The sequence below is a fragment of the Apteryx rowi genome, unplaced genomic scaffold (assembly GCF_003343035.1).
Source record: "Apteryx rowi isolate R43461 unplaced genomic scaffold, aptRow1 scaffold_307, whole genome shotgun sequence".
Lineage (NCBI taxonomy): Eukaryota > Metazoa > Chordata > Aves > Apterygiformes > Apterygidae > Apteryx > Apteryx rowi.
The window spans coordinates 1,072,068-1,085,098 of record NW_020449497.1 but is presented as its reverse complement, the minus strand read 5'-3'; the positions used below and the strand labels follow the sequence as shown (position 1 = coordinate 1,085,098).

At 43.6% G+C, this 13,031-nt stretch overlaps 1 long non-coding RNA gene across 9 annotated transcripts in view; it reads right to left on the bottom strand.

Moving 5' to 3' along the window:
* LOC112968218 overlaps positions 1-13,031 on the bottom strand; it is a 34,825-nt gene that overhangs the window by 20,264 nt on the left and 1,530 nt on the right. For 8 of the 9 annotated variants that reach the window (XR_003254306.1, XR_003254299.1, XR_003254303.1 and 5 more), the window contains exon 1: positions 12,293-12,576. This is a non-coding gene — a long non-coding RNA (uncharacterized LOC112968218). Of the gene's footprint in view, positions 1-12,009; positions 12,260-12,292; positions 12,577-13,031 lie in introns of those variants that run through there. The other variant, XR_003254300.1, reaches the window with a different exon arrangement.

Sequence of the window (13,031 nt, the reverse complement as noted above, 5' to 3'; positions counted from 1 at the left end):
TTTAAGAAATAAATACCCTTTTCCACAAAGCCTGCTGTCCTATACTTAAGCAAAAGGTGGATAAAATAAGTGATCAGAGAAACACATGAAAAGGATGAGACAATATAACGAAGGAAAGTTTTTATTCTCTTTTGAATCAACTCAGTGGTTTAGCTCTTCCCCCACCATCTCCTGCCCCAGGCATCTAGACTATTTCTAGTTCACTCATGGTCTTGCTGAATAGACAAGACATTAATTTTAACCTTTCTGGGCAAAGGCTTTTCATATGTGCAGTTCCTGCTGAGGTTGACATAAATTCCATGCAGGACAAGCTTGCATATTTTAGGTGGCCTAGGTTTTACTATCACTATCTGCAAACGTAAAAAATTACACTTTTCCACTCTCTAGGGGTAAGTAGTAGGAATGAAATAATGTATTTGTGCAGCATGTAAGTATATTCAGAGTACAGCCACTTAAGCTACATGCATCCTTTACTAACRCTCAGGGTTGGATTTTTTCTGTGCTAATGCTACTTTTCAAATAGAAATGAGACTAAGTGCCTGCTCCTTTGCTGCAACCCTCAAATGTTTTGTTTCTGTGCTACAGAACCATCTTCTGGCTTTGAACAAGACTTTGCACCTGAAGGCATGCATCTTAAATAGGTGTACGTTTGGGCTAGGACACTATTGCAAAGCTTGGTGGATTCTACACTGAAAAGATGTCTACACGTTTCTTCAGGTATGGTATCAGTTGGGTTGGAAGAACGCTTCCTAATCACCAGAGAGCACAATCGTCCCTTACTCAAGGCTTCTAAAATGGCAGAACCTAAAGGACCAAGCTCAATATTGCTGCTCTGCACACCGCTTACAGTTCTCCAGATTTACCAGTGATCACTTCCTCTTTGGCATTTTCTGATCTTTGGCTTAAGAGTTTTGTTTGAGCCTTGTCTCACATATCCCAGTAAGGAGCCTGAAAAGCAGATGCTGAAGCTGCTGGGGAGAAGGTAGGAAAAGAACAAAAAACCCAGAGGAACAGTTTTCCCACACGTACACAGGCTGCAGTTTGTAAAATGTGATCAATACGATATATAACTGTGGGGGGAAAGAAAAGCACTGTAAGATATGTTGGGGCAGGAAAATGAATGATCTCTCTGTCAACTGTTTAAAAGCAATCCAGTAATGTGAACAATCAGAAGTGAAGAAAAATCAATATGCTTCTCACAGTGCAGAAATAGAAAACAAGCTGGATTTTACTCCTGCAAAATCCATGCAAACAAAAACCAACACATTAATTCTGCTTGTCAGTAAATGTGGCCATTTCTTCAGAAACAGAACCACATATAGTAGAATACTCTTTAGATACGATGCCGTGCTTATTGATGGCAGTTATCCCCACTGGTTTCAGTGGTACACAATTGTGTCTTTACACTGTAATTATATAATTGTGTTTTATTTCCATCATATTTAATTTATTAAATAAAAGATGCACTAGAAAGACCTCAAGTAAAACAAGCAGAGGGAGGACAGAGTATGCCAAATTCAGCCCAACCTCTGTTTTTCTGCTTCATTTTCAGTGCAGGAGAGCAAAAAAAAAGTAATACTGTTCCTATTGGAGAAAAACAGAGGAATGACTGGATTGTCCCAGAATGGCCATTTCTATATGCCAAACTGCAGCCAGCTTCAGACTTCAGGTAACAGCAGGGAGATTCCAGCAGGAGGTTAAAGGAGGAAACTTTGGTAGCAACTGAGAAGGTGTGTGCTGGGGTTCTTCATAGAAAAAGGTTGTTTGAAACTGCAGAGAGGGGCTTGTATTATGGGGGGGGGGAGAAGAATCAAAGGGGAGACGGATTAGTGGTCAGAGCATAATATAGCAGCACAATTTATCATGCTGTCTAGCACTTTACTACAGAGCTACACAATTTATCTCACAGACCTCAGTACTATGTGTGCACAGAAGACAGATCTATTAGCTTTCCTTTCCAAACTTTACTTTCCTATTGGACATATGAAATATAGCTAGAAACATCATGGAAATTAGAGACCGTGGAACTGGCCCTAAGATGATGGGAACTGCCAGACTTTTCGTCAGCCCTTGAACCTTAGCCAAACCTTTGTTTGTCATTATTGGAAGTACACAATTATTCAATGATTTTCTCTCTGTACCTTTCAGTGGCAGATGGAGTGGCCAGCTCCATCTAGACGGGGACAGCACTGCTTTTGGTTCCTCTAGCACTCTAAATATCACCAGAGGTAGCCAGCCTTGAAAACAGAAGTCAAGAGATCTGGACTTTTAATGATCCCGGCTGCAGTCTAGCTTGGACCCCCAACCTAGAGAGTGCAAATGTCAGGTCAAGTCCTTTAAAAAGGACAGGCAGCCTCCATAAACAACTCAGTCACCCTATTTCTCTTTCAATAATCCAGCACAAATTTACATGCATGAAAACCAGAGGCTTCTTATCCCCTGCAGTTATCCCCATCTAGTACATTATCTGTATTCTGACTTTATGTAAGGCTATTGCAGCTATGTGACCTCCTTATCCATCCTGGGGCTGCCTCTATTCTTGTTAATGTGATGGAAGCTCCCACTTCGATATCCATTTTCAGAAGAAAAGTACAACTCCACGGAATGAGGCTTTCCTAAGATTTTCCAGTCCTCTGTAGCAGTGCTGCATTAACAAAAATTTGGCTGAGAACTCCCTTCCTTCCATAACAGTTTGTTGCTTCTGTATAAATGTCTTTTTCTAGAATACCAACAGAGCTGTGACGACATGGTAGGTAGAGATCAGCAACTGATCCAAGATGCAGGGGACAAGTTCAGCACTGGCACAGCAAAACCGCAGATTCCCCAGAAAAGAAATAACCTCATCAGAGAAGAGCTTAACTCATGCAGTGACAATGAGGAACAGGGCTCACCAAAGGTAAAGAAAAAAAACAAGGGGAGAATGAGGGTCAGAGGGTACTGAAGCATTAAAGGAACCAACCAAGGAGCAAGATTACACCTGCCAAAGGGAATAACTGATCAATAGTCCCATTCCTTCCCAAGGAGCAGATGTCAGTGCTGCTGACAGATAAACCGTTTCTTCCCTCAACTGCCTTCCTCTGCTTTTTCTGTATCTCAGGTGGGGCCAAGGCTTAAGAGCGCTGCAGGTAAAACTGTCAGCTTGAACAGCATGCAGACAGCCTAGCTCATCTGCTGTACCAGCACCTCTCTGATCACAGTACCATCCTCTTCTCCAGAATATCGGCTTTCGTTAACAATAAATAAGTCACTAGTTTCTAAAGTGGCAGATGAAAACTCCCCCAAAAGGCCCATTTTGTCTTGAAGACACACTACAAATTCACACAGGGCACCCAGATGCAAGCAGGAAGCTCTCACTACATGCAAAGCACAGCTCTTGCCATGCTTTTAAGTGGAAAACTATGAAGCAGTGAGAATCCTCACCACAGAAAAGTCCCTAGTTTTTGCAGAAAATGTTCCCTAAATCTGTTCTTGTGATGTGACTGCCTTCTCTGCCATCACCCTTCCCTTTTGCTGAGCTGCTTATGGGATTAACATCTAGATCAAACTCTTCAGAAAAATCAAAGTTCATACAAATCTGTCACCAATCTTTTTCCAAACTGTGGGGGGAAAAAAGCTTCATGAAACTTCAAAGAGTGCTTCTCAGTTAATAGTTAATTGGCAGCATTTTTCTTACTGCAGCCAATGAAGACAAATGCAAAGGGAGAAGACCCTGGAAGGCTGTTTTTTTGGAAAAAGGACGCAGGCGTTACACTCATGAGTCTAGAAGCAGCATTGCCAAATTTTCCTACAGTAGTTTAGGATGGTATTGCCTCCAGCAGCCCATACAGTCCCTCTGCTAAGGATTAACCTCTCCAGCACAAAGCCAGAAGGACCTCCTAAACCTCATGGTTTATGCCAAGGCTCCAGGTCTTCCCTGACAGAAACTGGATGAAGGCACCCAGTCCTATTTACCTCACTGCAAAGGGAAGTAACCTCTGCAGAAAGTGGAAACACCTTTAATACCTTCAGCAATACCCAGCAGGGCAAAAACTGAGGCCCTGCAGTATTCATATACATAACATAGAAAATGATATACAGATCCAAGCTAACTTATCCAACACACTCTTCCACAGTACTATGCCTAGTACTGATTTCCAAATATTTTTGCTCCCCTGTCYGTTTATCTGAACATCTCAGATCCTCATCTGGATGAACCCAAAGCTAGAGCATTTCAAGAGATTGAGTTATACCAAGTGTGAATTCAAGGAATGAATTTTAGTCACATTTATATATTTTTAAATCTTGCTGAATGGAAATATAAGGTTTTTGTTGCTTTTGTTTTTAAAGGAGGCTTACTCTAGACTGCCCCAGGCACAAGAGCCTATTCCAGCAGCTGGAACAAGACAACAGAGTTTCTCAATAGTGTCTCCAACCTCTGGTTACATCCAGAAATCCTACTACAAAACGGAATCAGGGTGTCCCTGCTGTAAAAAGACAACTAGATCCAGGATCCTGTCCCTAAGGATTTCTTTTCAGGCTCAGTGAGTATTTACAGCTTCTGCTGATTACCCATGGAGTGATGGGTTCTGGGCATTTTTTAGGGAAGAACCTAAAAACTACCTAGCTACCACAGTAGCTAGTATTACTCAGTACTCCCAATGGCTGAAAGAGGTCTTCTGCTGATTTAAACCAGCATGGTACTCTCATAGTAAAACTGACTCTACTTACACTAGCTAGCCCATGACYTGAATATTTTAGCAGTCACTGTACAGGGAAGGAGATTTACAGGCCTTGAAGGGAGTCAGTAATGCTCCTTTCCTACTCCATGGATCTGTCTCCACCAGGTGTACATCCATTTGCTTCAACAACTGGTGGATGTGTCCTGAAATCCAAGTCATTATTTCCTCTGTGTGCTGCAAATGCGATAGACCGATTCCCTGGTACCAACGCAAAACAAGGAATAACACCAATGTGAGCACTGCTCTAGTGATCTGCAACTCGCTCAAGAGGCCGGGGACTCAAGAGCAGCAGCCTGATTCTCAAAGAACTCCAACGATGTATCCAAGCTGAATGCTCTTTTACCATTTATTGTCTAAATCTCAAGTATATAACATGGAAAGATTTCAAGCAAACCTAATTTGTTTCTTCTAATTAGGACAAAAATTCTTTGAAATTGTAGGATTTGGTAAAGTTGTAAAGGAAACTTCATTAACACCATGAAAACAAAAATGCCTTTTTAGCTTGTTGCAAAGCATGCTGTTGACATTAAACTTTTCCTAATATGAGCAGAGCAGTTCAATTTTGGAGAAGCTGCTCTTATTGTGTGCAAGTTTTGAGGTCTRCTTGCAGTATCTCCAAAGTTGCAAACAAAGATTTTCCCATTTTAGTCAAGCATGTGAGCTCTAAGCTCCTACGACTAAAATGATTTATTTTTCTTTCATTTTCAGGTTCTACATGCCACGGTGTGCTAGGTTTTTATTTTTCAGGTATGAAGCACTGGCACACGAGCCAATGCAGAAAGCTGTTCTGTGACAAAGCAATGCTGCCACTCTGTGGCTCCTGTGCAAACGACCACAACCAGCCACTGCCTGCAATTCAGAGACTTTGGTTTTTATATTGCTTGCTTTCAAATAAAATAAAGCACTTAATCCTCATCCTCAATACATCAGTCTTACATTCAGCATAGATCAGCTCAACTTGAAAGATCCTTTCATCCTCTTTTATGGTAAGTTAGATTTGGGCCCTGTGTGTTAACTGGACAGGCAATTATGAAACGAAATGAATGTTCATCCTAAAGGATCTACACAGGAAGAAAAATGATGGTTCTTTGCACTGGCCAGTGATGCTGAGGGATTCAGTATATTGTTCATTCAAGGCATTTGCACTCAGTTCAAACAGCAGCTTCCTTTTTATTAGTACTAAGAAAAATTAGAAAGAAGATAGCACCGGTCAACAGTAAACCTAAAGGACAGTACCAAGGAGGTGAGAAACTCTCTGCCACTGGGAGCTTTTCACTCAAGCCAGTCTTTCCCACTCCTCCCTCCAAAAACAACAGCAAGAAAAAAATTAAATTCAGATTCAGGATACTGGGTTTAACGCAGGAATAAAAATCTCTGCCCGCTGTTCCAGGAAAGAATAGATTACTTCTCAGAACAATTGCTCCGGGCCTTTAAAAATCAATTGCCCTTCACCCAAGGCAACATTCACACCTACAACAGGGATCCAAATGGATGGTCTCCACTGACTGTGATAACAGATTTGCTCTCATTTGCTTTTTGCTCAGCAGATGCCTCTTTCCAGGGCAGACTGCCTGAACTGTAGTTTAGAAGCCCAGAGTCTGTGCACACATCTTTCACAACCACTACAATGAAACATGTATTTTTGTTTTCATTATTTCAGTTCGAGTTTGGGGTTTTTTTTGTAGATTTCCTTCAAGCAACATGAAACGAAAACTTCCTGGCATTGAAAAAATATAAACAAAGTCAGAAAACCCTTGCTATTTGCCAAGAGTTACAATGGGCACCCTAGATTATACAGCAATATTCAGCATGGACACAGGCAAAGCAGCGTCAAACACCAAAAAATTTGATACAGAGAATACAAGTTCCAGTATCTTTTGGCAAGCGTTTTGGATTTCCCTTCCTCATTCTCCCCTTTCTTTTTATAGCTCAGCTTCTTCCCCGTCTCCTATCCTCAAGCACCCAAGTAGAAAACAAGATTGCAGAGAAGACATCTGACCAAATAGTCTCTCCTGCCTTCCAAAATAAAATCGAAAGCTCTTAAGAGTAGCTCTGAATACATTGTGTTAAGGTAGTACATGCTAACGGATAAACTACAACAATGCTGCTTGCTGAGCCTACACGCCCAGCACTGCCGCCTGCGGATCTCCAGCACCCTCGGCACAGGCTCCTCRGCACACGTTCCCCGGCACCCTCGGCACAGGCTCCTCGGCACAGGCTGCACTGGCATCAATGCACTAAGTTTCTTGCTCTCCGTTCAGCCCTGACTCCAAGCATAGCTAATGTTTTCAGAACTTCAAGGCTGGACTTCCAAAGGCTTTTAGATACATAAGGGTGGGTACAGGAGCCCCCAGCCCCCCCCCCTTTTTAAGCATTTGTGGCTAGCTGTCCAAATACCTTTGAAAACCTGCTACAAGCCCTAAGTCTCACTTTCAGAAGTGTCCTGGGAACATCAGAGCTTGACCACAGCTGCCTCTCAGTCAAAACTGACTCTTGAGCAGTAAGGCATTTTTGATAACAGGGGTCAAGTCATGAAAGTGCTTTCGCAAATGCTATACATTGTCGCCCACTGCAGGGAGGAGAGCAGGAATTACTCCTTCACTTTTCCCTTCTGCAAGAGAACAGACAAGGAATGCGCATCAAAAGCATGGTCACCTCGGTGACGACAGGGAAAGAAAACAGGAGTTTTCCTAGAAAACATTGGTTTGGTCATAACTACTGCAACAAATGAAGCAGCTGCAGAAAAACCTTTTCAGTTATTCATTTGGAAGAAATAGTCCAGAGTGGTGTTTTTAAACCACCAGGCAATAATAGGACCTTCACTGGAAATTTCAGATAAGAAACCATTCCCTGAGGGCTGGCAGTGCCATAAAGAGTCTAGACCCAATTCAGATTTAAAATAAATCAAACTTTCTTTTGGCTATTGACACTGGCAGAAAGTGCTAACACATCCACACACATGCAATTTTCAAACCCACTTTGTTCTTTGATGTCACATCTCTCCACATATCCCCATCTTAATGGCATTCTGAATCAGCAGAGACAGCAAAAATGCCAACATCATTTCTAGGAATAGAGCCAAACTCATTAAATTAATAAAGTAATGTAAATGGTATAATGACTGCTTTTTCTGCATATGGCACCAAGCTCCATAACAATTCATCAATACCTATAAAACTGTCCTGCTTAGTACATGTAAAGATGCAGTGTTATAGTAATGGAAACCTCAGCTCAATTATTAAAGCTAAAAAATTCTACAGCTAAGCATAGTTGCCAGCGCACTCTTGTTACCCAACAATGTAATAACGAGGAAGCTATTACTTATCTCTTTCCCTTGCGTTGCTTAAACTATTAATCATATCATCATTTCTAATTTTATAGGAGCTTTCTGCAGAAGGAACCCTGTCTTCTACCTAGAAAATACAATGCACATGAAAAACACTATTTAAATAAGACAACTGATGCCTGGCAAGACATCAAATTACCACTTTAAATGTTGCTTATGCAAATACATCAGGAAGTACTAATGAACTGTAATCACTTTTGCATGTGTCTTGTTATCTTGAACTTTTGGAGCTACAACAATTTACATGAGATGCTAACTCATCTATGGAGTCCAGACATATTTTTAAGATGTTCTCTGATAGTTTCCATTAGCTGTTGTGTTTTGTTCTGAAGCTCTGTGGATATAGGCTCTGTTTCATTCAGCTGCTCAAATATGCTGTTATCTGGAAGATCCGTGCACACGATTGTATAACTTGCCTCCCAGACAAAAGCGTCTAACCCATGAGTTGGGTTAGCCTGTCTGCACTAACCTATATTCTGACAAGACAGGACCCAAAGCATGCAGTCTACATCTTAAAATGTTTCTCTSAAGTCAATACAAGACAACTTGTAGATTACTTCTCTGCAAGAGGCAGAATAGGACGCTTTGTAACCGAGAAAGGGGCAATGCTCATTTTTTAAGGGTGAGAATAAACTCTCCAAGACATTATTCAAATACAAGAGTGTTTTATCAAGTTAAAAAAAAATAAAAGCAGAGGATTATGCTTTCATTTCTGTATTACCAGCGCCACCTTCTGCCCAGAAGAGGAATTATCTGAGTTTCAAAAGCTCCAAGGAATAAAATTGGAAACTGATGAGTTTTGTTTTCTCCTCTTCTTTCCCACTCACTTTGGAATATAGCCACTGCTGAAATTAAACATTGGAAGATTTATATTTTCAGTGGCTCAACAGCTTATTGAGTTCTGTGTTTGAAACACCTACRTGTGCCAAAAACTTCCAATTTTACAAAGAAAGTACATAAGTGTCACTGTGCTTTCCATAAATTCATACGCCTTCTGAGATGACATGTCATGAATGAGAGAAATAAGCATCCGTTGTTATCAAAAAAATCTAATGGAAGCATAACTCTGGCTATAAACATCAAAGCCTCTTGTTAAACAAATCCACAGGACCATAATTTGAACAGGGATAGTTATTTTTCTGTGTCATCCTGAGTCTTTTCCCAAAGAAAGGTTCTAAGTGATTTTGAGTTCCATTAAACTAACTGCACAGCAATGTGTTATAGTAATTCATGCCTATAGTGCCCTGCCTGTCATTTTGAAGTGCACACCTCATTCTCAAAATACTTGACTTTATCCAATAACATGTAAAAATGACTGCTATGAAGATCAGCCATAAATAGTTTTTTCATATTACATCAAGAGTTCACAGACATAAAATAAATCCATAACTGGATTTTCCTTTCCCTAGTTCCAAATTTAAATAGTAAAGCCAAGCATGCTTTCCATAAGCAGCAACCTTGATTGCTTCTTAAGCCACACAATTCATCAATCAGAGCTGGATCTGAACCAGTGACCTAGAAGAGATGCCTTGATTTCATTGTTCATTCTACTTTCCAAGAGTGGCTGGAAAATTACTTGATAAATTACATTTAGGAGGTGTTTTAATGACTAAAATTCAGCATGATTATCTAGTACACATAGACTTGCATTAAAAAGAAAGACAAGACCTTATCAGCTTCCCTAATAGATGTACTGCACCCTTCTGCCAAATCTGATAAGATAATATGAAACAGCTTTAAAATATCTAACAACATTTAATTGTCATTAGAGTGAAACTCGTTCATGCACTGATGATGACAAAGTTGAGCGCATCATAAACAAAGCACACGCTACAAATCACATCAGACAAACATGCTGAATGCTCAGATCAGACTAATGGAGACATCTGTCTTCATTTAGGGAAGCAATTACAGCATGAACTGAGATGGTACCAAAGCAGTCTACATGCCAGCGTGGGAGCGTGTCAACCAGTGGCACTGGACCATTCAAACTTACTTTGAAAGACCTGAGGGGAGTGGATTGCCAAGTAATCCAATTTTTCTGCAGACTGAAGAATTTAAAACTTCTCAGCAGAACTGAATTATACGAGTTCTGGTGAAGAAGCACCAGAAGTTCTGATGCTCTGAGTATGAGATTCAGGAGGCAGCAAAGCCTTTCCCTGCACTAAAGCAAAGCRTGTCTGCCTCCCTTGCTTCTGGGACTACCTGACACATAAGGTCCCAGAGAGATAGACAGACCGTAATGCTTCCCTGGGAACATACAAGATGGGGAAGAAGATTGTGATGGAGAACAGATGTTCACTGATGCTTATGCTGAATGCATGAGACTTGAAACAGGCTGTATTTATTCTTCTTCCTCTGCGGACAATCAGGAAGTTAGCATCCAAGAAACCTAACCAGAGATGAGCAACTTACTGCTTCGCGCATACTATTACCTAGTAATGAGAAGACAGTCTCAGAAGCTGACACTCGAGATGAGAACTATGTGCTCAACTTTGGGCCTGCCGCAGAAAGAACGCTTTTCTTCCCGAGATCCCAGCACAACAAAGCGGTACCCTGTTGCAAAGATAAACCCAGGCACAAGCTGTGTGAACAGTGATCTCTGCATGGCTGTCCAAACAGGCATCTAAAGTACAAAAGTCATGTAGTGCCTTTCTGCACTTTACCTAAGCACAAATGCTTAGAGGTGCACACATGCACTGAAAGTAAACAGCATGTTGTTATACCACTATTGCATTCAGCTGAAATCATGTGGCTCTGCCATTCTGCATCCAGCCTATAAACACTCTACGAGAGCTAGGCATATCTGGAAACCGGAGCTATTTCAGTCTGCCTGGCAGTTTGCTTAAGAGAAAGCAACATGACAAACCAGGCTCTCCGTGCTTCCAGCAAGCTCTGAATTGAATTAATTTAAATTTAAACACAATCTTCACTTTTCTGTAGCTTTACAAAGAGAAGTGGTCTAAGAATGTCTTTTATAGATGTGTTTGTACTTCACAAATTTGTTTCATTCTGAGAAAATGAATACCTGGGGAAACCCCGTCTGCTAGGAGAAAACCTGTTTTTGAGTTCTACTGGTAGGAAATTTTAAGTATCCTCATTCACACTGAACACGTGCTAGCTGCTGCTATTCCTAACCCCAGAAACTGTCACAGAACAGAATTGTGACAGTATAGACCACCGGGCAAATACTGCACAAAATCTTGTGTACCTGGATTGACACATCTTTTATACAAGGGAAGGCATGCCTCAGAGGCCTGTAAATTAAGAGGGAACATCATATACTGGCATTGTTTGCACTTCCAGCTGTACCTACAGATCAAAACCAAGAGAGTAACACATAACCCACCTACTCATGACTTTGTATTTCCCACTGTTCCTCCTGCAAATAGAAAGGGTAAGGAAAGATAAGGGGCTGTAGGAACAGGGCCCTTAAACRTGAGGTTCCCCACGATTCTTGGAAGACTAAATGCAAAACCTCCTTAGGCAAGAGAACCATATACCACACAAGTGGTTTAAATGTCCTTTTCTGAACTTTTTCCAATAGAAAGGTAAGTATCTGGAGGACAAAGTGCATTGTAATGATATCATATCGGATCATCTGGTGAGAACAGTCAGAATCTTCCTTCCTCTATTTAAAAGCACTGAACACAGTTTTGTCACGCTCTACTTCCGTCTAGGAGCAAAGGAAAGCCCACCTCCAGGTGCCTGCCAGGGAAAGAGGCACCTAGCGGCTCTCACACCGCTTTGCACAACCCTAGGATGATTCCCTCTGCCAAGCTCCCCCAGGGAAGCAGATTTAAATAACCAGAAGACGTCTAACAAAGTGGTTTGCACGGAGAGAAGTCTGCGCGGTGTCTGGATAAGGTCACCATCCCTCCTGGCGCCGTGCCGCTTGTCCTGACAGACCACGGCAGGCTCCCCAGCTCCCCGAGGATTTATTACCTGCTCTGGGCACTGCTGCAGGCGGCAATCTGCGGGTACGGAGGGGGCAGGCAGCTAAGAAAACTCTGCGGCAAAACTCACRTGAAGATTAACTGGAAATTAAAGGTCCTAACAACTAAATAAGTGGCACAGAGTCTTCGTGGCACTTCATTTCTACTCCCAGCTGTAAATTTGCAGGTGCAAGCAATGACTTCCACAGGAGTCCACGCAAAGCGCGTGCTTCATCCCAACCTCTCCTAAGGAGGGAAACCTGTTGGAGCAGAAAACGCATCTCCTCACTTACCGCGCTTCCGATTGCCGCGAGGAGCGGAGCACTCAGGGACATGCTCGAAGGGCGCGTGGGCCGGGAGCGTGTCCCATGTCACCGGCGGGGTGGACACGCAGCCAAGACCCAACGCAGGCCGGACGCACAGCCAGGAGCGTGTCCCACACCACCGACGAGGGTCCTCCGTGTTTAAAATCCGGCCTCGCGCTGGGAAAGGCTCGTGGCGCGGCAATCGCGACGCCARCGATGCCAACAGCAGCTCTCGCACCCGAGAGCGAGCGGGGCTTGCGCTTCCCCCGATGCTTCTGGAAGGCGGCACACGAGCCGCCAGCGAACCCGGGCTCGGGGCCGCCGCGAGTGTCCCCTCTCCGGCGGGGACGCGCGGGCGAGCTCGGCTTTCCCGCGGTGACGGCGGGAGCGCTGCCGCGACAGCCGACCCGGGGCGGCTTTCACCGCGCCGCGGGGCCCCGCCAAGGCGGGAGGCAGCCCCGGCCCCCAGGCCCGGCCCGGCGGGGAGGCGAGGCGAGGCAGCCCCCGAGCGCTGCCGCGACAGCCGACCCGGGGCGGCTTTCACCGCGCCGCGGGGCCCCGCCGAGGCGGGAGGCAGCCCCGGCCCCCAGGCCCGGCCCGGCGGGGAGGCGAGGCGAGGCAGCCCCCGGGCGGGGCCACGGCGAGGGCGCCTCGAGCTTCTCCGCCCTCAGCGACTCGGAGCTGCTACAGCCAGAGGAGCCGGAGCCGCAGTAAGCGACGACCCCCC